This window comes from Canis lupus, chromosome 37, assembly GCF_011100685.1.
Source record: "Canis lupus familiaris isolate Mischka breed German Shepherd chromosome 37, alternate assembly UU_Cfam_GSD_1.0, whole genome shotgun sequence".
In the NCBI taxonomy this organism is placed as follows: domain Eukaryota; kingdom Metazoa; phylum Chordata; class Mammalia; order Carnivora; family Canidae; genus Canis; species Canis lupus.
In genome coordinates, this window is record NC_049258.1 from 21,740,760 (window position 1) to 21,749,186 (window position 8,427).

Below are 8,427 nucleotides of genomic sequence, written 5' to 3' on the forward strand. Positions count from 1 at the left end.
TCACTTAATAAACATGTGAAAGATGGCACAAAATCTGTGTCCAATGATCCTTGATGACAAAGCATTAGTGACCTAATCCTTTTCCAGACATAATGGTATTTTGCTCCAGTAGCATAGTGCTGTATCTCATATGAAACAAATAAGGCACTCATGCATAAAATTAATACAGCAAGCTTTCTAGGCAGTGATAAATTTGGAAGCAGGCCCACAGAATCATTTCATCCCTCTCGAAGGCAGATTTCCTATAAAACCTTGAGTCACCTACATCTTGACTTGTAAGTCTCTTCTGAAAATTATGTCATCATCTCTCATGAAACCCAATAGGGCGTGTGCAGTCAAGGTAGAAATAAAGGGGACAATGAAGCTGTTGAGGAGATGCTTAGAAATATGACCACTTCATTTTATGTGGAAAGGCAATTGATCTCTAAGCATTGAGAGTTTTCAACTTGCCCTTTGCTATTAAGTTATCCTCACCACACTGCTTTTTTCGGTTCACTTGTGTATAAATGGGTCTTGAATTCTCTTGTTTTATGTAGGGGTAGCTGAAGGTGATTTTACGCCTTGGCAACCTTTGATAAGCAGCAGTATCAAGAGTATCATCACGAAAAAACAGGATTTTCTGGATTTTGCCAGGAATCACTAGAAAGTACCTCTGCTTCTGAAAGCATCAACCTCATAAGGACATTCACAAGCAAACCCTATGTGTCCTCATAAACATGTCTTAGTCACCCAAACAGTGAACCCTACTACTGACATTTGAAACAAGTATTTGAAAGCAGATTTTGAAACCTGAAAGTTGAACAATATTACATCAAAAAATTCCCATGTATAGATTTTGAAGAAGAGGGAAGGGCTGCATGGATGCCCTTAGATCTTCCTAAGGAAGAAAATGAAAAAATGTGGTTATTAGGGAACACATTGTTGATTTGCAGTATGAATCATACTATGCAGGGGTAGCACCTGAGAAAAATAAGGGATTCTGGTTAAAATTATATAACTGTACCACTGATGGTTGGTTTTACTTGGCCAGACTCCAAACATTTTCAGTTCTGAACTTCAGATATCTGCTTTGGCATGTTTTTAATTCTCATTGAGACTCGGTTGCAAAAGGGAGTTTTGAGAATGCATGTGTCTCATGAAGCTACTGTATACTCAGTAAATTATACATGCAACTGTGTTTGATGAATGCATTTTAACCTTGTTGGTGTTTGCTGTTTCTGGTGTCATTTTGAAGAAGAAAATGAAAAACAAACATCGCCTTCTAAGGTTCTGTCTCCAAAGTGGAACTGGCTAACGTTCCCTTTTTACTCCTGTCAGGTAGGGGTCCTGAATCACAACAGAGTAGTTTACATATTAAATTGACAACACAAGTCTCCACCGAAAACAAAAAGCAAGCTAAAACACACCCCTGGGGAATCTGAGGTGCAGAAATGTGATCTTGTTTTTGTATAACCAAAACATTAATATTTATAGTAAGTTAGGTGTACTTGCTTCACAAGCAACTCTTCTCCCTAGGGTGTTCTCACAGCACTGACAATCCCCCCTAATTCTGATTGCATCCTTGCGTTGAAGTCCAGACACCAGGATGTGAGTCTTTTCTTGCAGGTTCTTCCTTTTCCTTACAGGTCAGGAAGATCCCCACTCATCCTTCAATTCAAATGCATTCCTTGTTCCATAGTTACACAGGGATTTCCCTTCCTCCACCCTTTTTTCTCTATATCCCCCATCCTAATGTTATGCTGAAATACATCACTTCCAATAGTAACAGTCCTGCATCCCTAAATTATGAGAGCTTAGGTTAATTATTAACTGAAAAATAATATTTAAATGTACGTGTAAAGTCCCCCACAAAAACAAAAACAAACCACACAACCCACCAGAAGAGAAACTGTATTCCATCCTGCCATGATCAGATTCCCATTATCATGAGCGTAACTTTGCACCTATGACTTCTGTTCTAGTGGTACATGTCTTTGGAAATTTGGAGAAAATATTGTAACTAGTGATAAATAATATAGGATGCATTGTTCAAAATGGTAGCTTTTTATGTGTTGTACTACTTGTGTTAACTTACAAAGCATTTCAATGATAATTAAGATTACCCTATTGTGTACACTATAAATAAATCATTCTAAAAAGCTACACATACACATTGGAGCTGCTACAGCACATACTGAATCATTTTAGGATTATGAGAGATTCAGTTCCTCAACCCCTGTTTTGGCTTTGTCAGGGAAGATCAGATCTCTGTGCAAAATGGAAACAAGGATTTTCTGTGGAGGAAAAAAATGCTTTTTTAGCTCATTCAAAAGCTGTCTAATGGGAATCCTTGCTAGAACATATGTAAGCTTGCTTAAATCTACAGCATTCTTTTCTCTCCCTAATAAATACATCTTAAGGTAGGTGTACAAAAATAATTCTCAACGTTGGAAAAATAAGTTTTCATCTGCTTAAAACCCTAATGCACTAGAATGTTAAACCTGAAATATTTTAAAGTTCGTGTTGCCCACCTCAATCATTTTAAAAACGAGGAAGTGAAGCCCCATAGAGAGAAGTGATTTGCAAAAATAACACACACGCACATACGGGCTCTCACACACAAAGTATAATTGTAAAGGATTCCAGTATGATAAAATGTCATATTGGAAATATGTTAAAAGTAATGCATTGAATCCTCATATCCATCTCCTATCTATATTATTAGTAAATGTTTTAAAATATGAACTCAAAACAGCAAAAAAAAAAATCAGAAAGGAGGCAGCCTGTACATGAGATATTTCACAGATTTCTAGAATGCAAAGCCAGATGAAGAAAGGATTATTAATAGAATAAGGCGGAGGGAGCCACACGCTCAGGGTTAACATATGTGGTCCATAGCACAAGGCACAAGAAGTCTCAAAGTGTTGAAAGTCCAGCAGACCCAGAGAAAACCTAGCCCAGCCTGTAGGGGAGAGACAGGTGGCTTTACAAGGAAGGGTTTTGGAATAAAAGGTGTCAATAAAATGCAGGTTTTGAGAAGAATGGATGGCAGTGTATATGACAAGGAAGATATATATAGCACAGGATGAAAACAAAGCTAATTTGAAATAATGGGGGAGGGGGAAACACTAGCCAATAGAATATAATCATAATTAGCAGTCGGCCCTATCCCAAAACAAGATATTTTAGAACTGTTCAGATAATTCAATTTAACAAAGACTTATTGAGCATTTTCCAAAGACAAAGAACAGCTAAAGTTACCAGTTGAACAAGAAAAAGGTCTTATCCTCCAGGGGTTTATGTCTGGTGAGAGAAACAAATATATACACGCCTAGTTATAATGGAAGGCATAGTAATACACATTCTACAGAAATGGTGCAAACAGTTTACTGTTGTAGCTGAAAAAGAGGTGATTCAGATTGTCAAAGCCAGAAAGATTTTTTTTTCATTAGATGTTAGCCTTAAAAGACAAGTAGGACTTGATAATTAAGTAATGATGGCAAGAAAGCCTTTTGTGAAGAGATAATAGGAGGAGCTGAGCCATACATGCCAGGAAGAAACACTCATGTTTGGGAATAATGAGTGGATCGGTAAGCGTGAGCCATGGAGAATGCATTTGCCAAATCGTGTGAAAGCCTGGAATCCCAGAGAAAGAAATTTAAGTGACATTGAGCCATTGAATATATATGGTAGAGGAAAAAGTAATCATATTTTTAAAATCAATCTAATAAAGGTAGGATTCACATCCAGTAAAATGTACCTATTTTAAGGGAAGAGTTTGATAAGCATTGACAAATGTACATACTTGCGTAACCACCGTTCTAATTAAGATATAGCGCATTTTCATTACCCCAAAAGTCCCCTCAAGACTTTTCCCAGCTAGTCTCTCCATTCTCCACCCAGGCAACTATTTGATCTGATTTCTATCACTACAGATAAGTTCTCTCTGTTCTGCAAATTTATATAAATAGAATTATACAGTATGTAGTCTGGCTTTGTGCCTGGCTTGATTCACTCAGCATAATGTTTCCTGAGCTTCATTTTGCCTTGCTGCTCCTTGCCCACATACCTCAAAAGGAAACTCCTCCACCAGAACTTGCCCAGATCCTGTATTCAGCCTCTGTTCCACCTCTTCTATTGTTGTGTAATAAAGCATCCCAAAACCTAATGGCTTCAAACAACAATAAGCATTTTTTTTTCCCTTATGAATCAGTCATTTGGGCAGAACCTGATGGGAACAGCTCATCTATGCTCCACACAGCATGAGTGGGGTTGGAGTATTTACTTCCAAGATGACTTACTCACATCATAGGCCAGTTAGTGTGGTCTTCTTTTTAATATATATTTTTTTATTTATTTATTCATGACATAGAGAGAGAGAGACAGACACATAGGCAGAGGGAGAAGCAGGCTCCATGCAGGGAGCCCAACATGGGACTCGATCCTGGGTCTCCAGGATCCCGCCCTGGGTTGAAGGCAGGAGCTAAACTGCTGAACCACTGGGGCTGCTCTAGTGCTGCCTTCTGACTGAGAGCTGGCCTAGGGCTGTCAACTGGACACCTGAGTTTCTCTCCTATGTGGCCTCTCCATAAGGCTGCTTGGGCTTCCTCTCAGCATGGCAACCAGATGCCAAGAGCTGCTTTCAAGATACGGGAAGTAGATGTTGCTAATTTTTTAAGGCCTGTTCTCAGATACTGGCACATCACCACTTTCACTGCATTCTGTTCATGAGGCAGTAACAGAATTTAACCAGGATCAAGGGGCAGACAGATGGACTCTCATCTCTTGAGGAAGAAAGTACTAAAGAATCTGCAGATATTTTCGACCAACATACCTCCCCAGTCAGGAAAGAGGTCTTTTTAATTAAACATTCACTCAACAGAAAAGGAGACTTGCGCTAGTCATCTACACAAATTAGCCTAGTCTTCTCAGACATTTGATGAAAATAAATGCAGGAGAGGGAATGACCAAGATGAATAAACAGAATAACAGTGAGGAAAACAGAACTGATACAAATAATTGGAAATACCTTGTTTCCATTCTAATTAATATGTAATTATCCCCAAAGATAATAGAATATGATATCTATAAAATAAGCACAGGTTGCTACTTTAAAAAAAAAAAGAATCTGAGAACAAGAATGGATTCCTGGAAATTACATACATATATGTAATTACCAAAATATAAAATTCACTAGAGAGATTAAATCTAAGAATGGATATGGCTGAAGACCAAGTTAGACATCTGAAAGATAACACAAAAATAAATCACTCGGAATTTAAAGCTAGAAGACAAAATGATGAAGCAGAGGAAAATTAAAGCACACAGAAGCTAGATCCAGAAGGCACAACATCTGTCTCCTAGGCGTTCCATAAGGATAATACAGAAAATTAAAGCAAAGAGATGAGCAAAGCAAAGAAAAAATTTCCCTAAAAGTTACACACATTTCAGATTGAAAAGTCATCTAATGTCAAGAAGAGTGAATGACAAAAGTCTCCAACTTAGCCATTTTTGGATAAAATTTCTCAAGTGCAAGATGAAAAAGTGAGCTCTGAAAGCCTGGAGCCTGCAAGGAGGGCAAATTTGATAGTAAAAAGAATCTGGTGAAGGTCAACCCTAACAACATGGAACTCTGAAAAAGAAGTAATGACTTCAAATGTCTGAGGAAAAATGATTTAAACTTATAATTTTATGGTAGCCTAACTACCAAGCAAATATGTAGACAAAAAGAATTACATTTTCAGATATGTGAGGACTCAGAAAACTTAAACTCCAAGATCCTTTCTGAAAACAGTGCTTAACACTATATTCCCGCAAAAATGAAGAAAGAAATCCAAGAAAAAGAAATGGAGCCTAAGAAATAGTAAAACCATCCCAAGAGTACAATGAGATGATATCCCAGGAGTATAGCAGTAAAGCAGGTCAGATTATAATAACAAGTGAGAAGTCCCTAGGAAGAATGATTCAATCACATTTCTTAAAGAATGCAGAAAATCTTAAGGGTTTCATAAAAAAAAAGAAAACAATGCATTTAGAAATTCTGGGAAGAAAAAAAAAAAGCTCTATAATAAAGTCATGGTCCGAATAGGAAGCTACCTATTGAGTAAAAGAAAAAAGAATCCATTTCATCTTAACATGGAAAAGATTCTCCTTCAAATATCATGGTTTTAGTGACATAGCATTGTATTTCCTGCTTCTCTGGATCCAATCAGGAACTTCTTGCTTTAATTCTGCAACAAATAAAACTCACATAATCATAATGCATTATGTAATATCTCTTGTTTTAAGTTGTATAATTAACTTATGGACAAATGGATCCAAAATCCTAGAACGAGTATTTCTCAAATATATATATTTATAGCTTTCTCTCAAATATATATATATTTATATATCCATGCATATGCAAATGACACATACATACATTTATAAATCTATGTCCTAATACTTATCTCTATAAAAAAAAAAATCAAAAAAAAAAAATCAATGAGAGCTGACCCAAAGGAGTGAAAAAGAGGGGCAGAGAGTATAGGCATGCTAAGTTCCTAATTGTGCATCAATAAATAGTGCTAAAAATTAATGATTCCAAAGCCAGAAGTTTAGGCATATAATTACAGTTCTAGAGTAATAAGTAATTAGAACTAGGAAGTACTTTATAGTACTTTAAAGTAATACTTTAAAAATCCAGAAGTTAATAAAAGATAGCATATTTACCCTAAATTCCTCAGTTTTCCTAGTGGTTGGTATAAAGATGATACTTATGGTAATTAGGTCAAAAAATTTATCAGCATGCCATTTAGCATTATTGAACTAACTTTTTGAGGAAGGAGTGGGATGGGAGCCTTTCCACATCCTATTGCTCCCCAGGAAGGGACATGGCCTTTTTTAAAAAGCAGCTCCCCTGAGCTGAAGGTAAATCCCTCCTGCTGAGCAGCTGGCACTGAACTCCTCCATCCTGGATTAGGATCTGGAGGCTGCAATACAGCATCCACTGCAGTGAGCAGTCGTGTTTGTTAACAACAATTCATTTAAATGGGATTCAATAATTGGGGTTTTGTTCTATGGGGATTTTCTATATTGCTTGATAATTATGAGGTAGTTCTTTCTCGTTTGTATTAAAAATATTAATGTTAGAAATAGCATAGAAATAATTTCAAATAATTATTTCCAACATGAATATCTTTTTGTAATGCTCTCTTACAACCATATGCAATTAGGACATATTTGCTCAAATCTTCCTGAACATAAGACCTATTCTTTTTATGCAAAATGAAGCTTTAAAATGTGTGAACATCTCATCTCTCCTAATTACAAATTCTCTGTTAAATTTATTCTATATCTATTTTGTATCATGAAAAGATAATTGTAGATATTCAATTCTATCACTTCATCTATAGGTTACAGCAAAAATTTATTAATTCTGTTTTTACTGAATTAGATTTATAATCATTGTAACAGAGTATGGGTTGACATTCATTTTCATTCTATGATTTTTTATTTTATTTTTTTTAAGATTTTATTTATTTATTCATGAGAGACACAGAGAGAGAGAGGCAGAGACACCGGCAGAGGGAGAAGCAGGCTCCGTGCAGGGATCCCGATGTGGGACTCGATCCTGGGTCTCCAGGATCACGCCCTGGGCCAAAGGCAGGTGCTAAACTGCTGAGCCACCCAGGGATCCCCTCATTCTATGATTTTTTAAAATAATACTTTTAGAGTTTTTACAAATTACACAGATTCAAAAAATGCTCAACAATTATAGGAAAGTATAAAGAATAAAGCAATCACTTAAAGTCACACCTCTCAGAAATAACCAGTGCTACCGTCACTCTAGATAGCTCTCTGGACAAGTGGACAGTTGGATAGATGAATGATAAATAATCTGTATTATAAATTTGTATAATGGGAAAACATTTGTATAAATGGGATTACATGTACATACTACTTTATGTAATCTTTTCTTTATAGAATAACTATGTATCAAATTTTAAAAATATTCATGACAATCATCATCTAGCCCCTTAAAATATCTCATTAAAAATCACCGTGCTGTGATCTAGTCTTTTTCCGGTTTAAGCAACCCAAATAAAATTAATTCTAAGTTTTTTGTTTTGTTTTCATAATAAAGACCCTGCTAATATAAACATTTACAATGTGTCATACGCTATGTTAAGCACTTTTACCAGGGTCATCTCATTCAATGCTTCCAGTACACTCATAAAAATTTGATTCTGAATAGAGAAGGTAAGCCAAGCATCTAAGGTCACACAGCTAAATATGGAACTGGATCCGAACCTAGGCATTTGGATTCCAGAATCTATACTCTCAAGCACTAGCCTATACACAATCTATAATCCCCTCATTAAAATAACTCCACACAAGACTAAGAAATTAAACACATTTTTCCTCATTTGAATTTACAGTGTCTTCAACTGATGACAATCCATTGGG

General features: G+C 36.1%; 1 long non-coding RNA gene across 1 annotated transcript in view; it reads right to left on the reverse strand.

Annotated features, from left to right (window-relative positions):
• LOC119867954 overlaps positions 1-4,060 on the reverse strand; it is a 30,232-nt gene extending 26,172 nt beyond the window's left edge. The window contains exon 1 of the long non-coding RNA XR_005385366.1: positions 4,049-4,060. This is a non-coding gene — a long non-coding RNA (uncharacterized LOC119867954). The remainder of the gene's footprint in view (positions 1-4,048) is intronic.
• Positions 4,061-8,427: the final 4,367 nt, after the last annotated feature.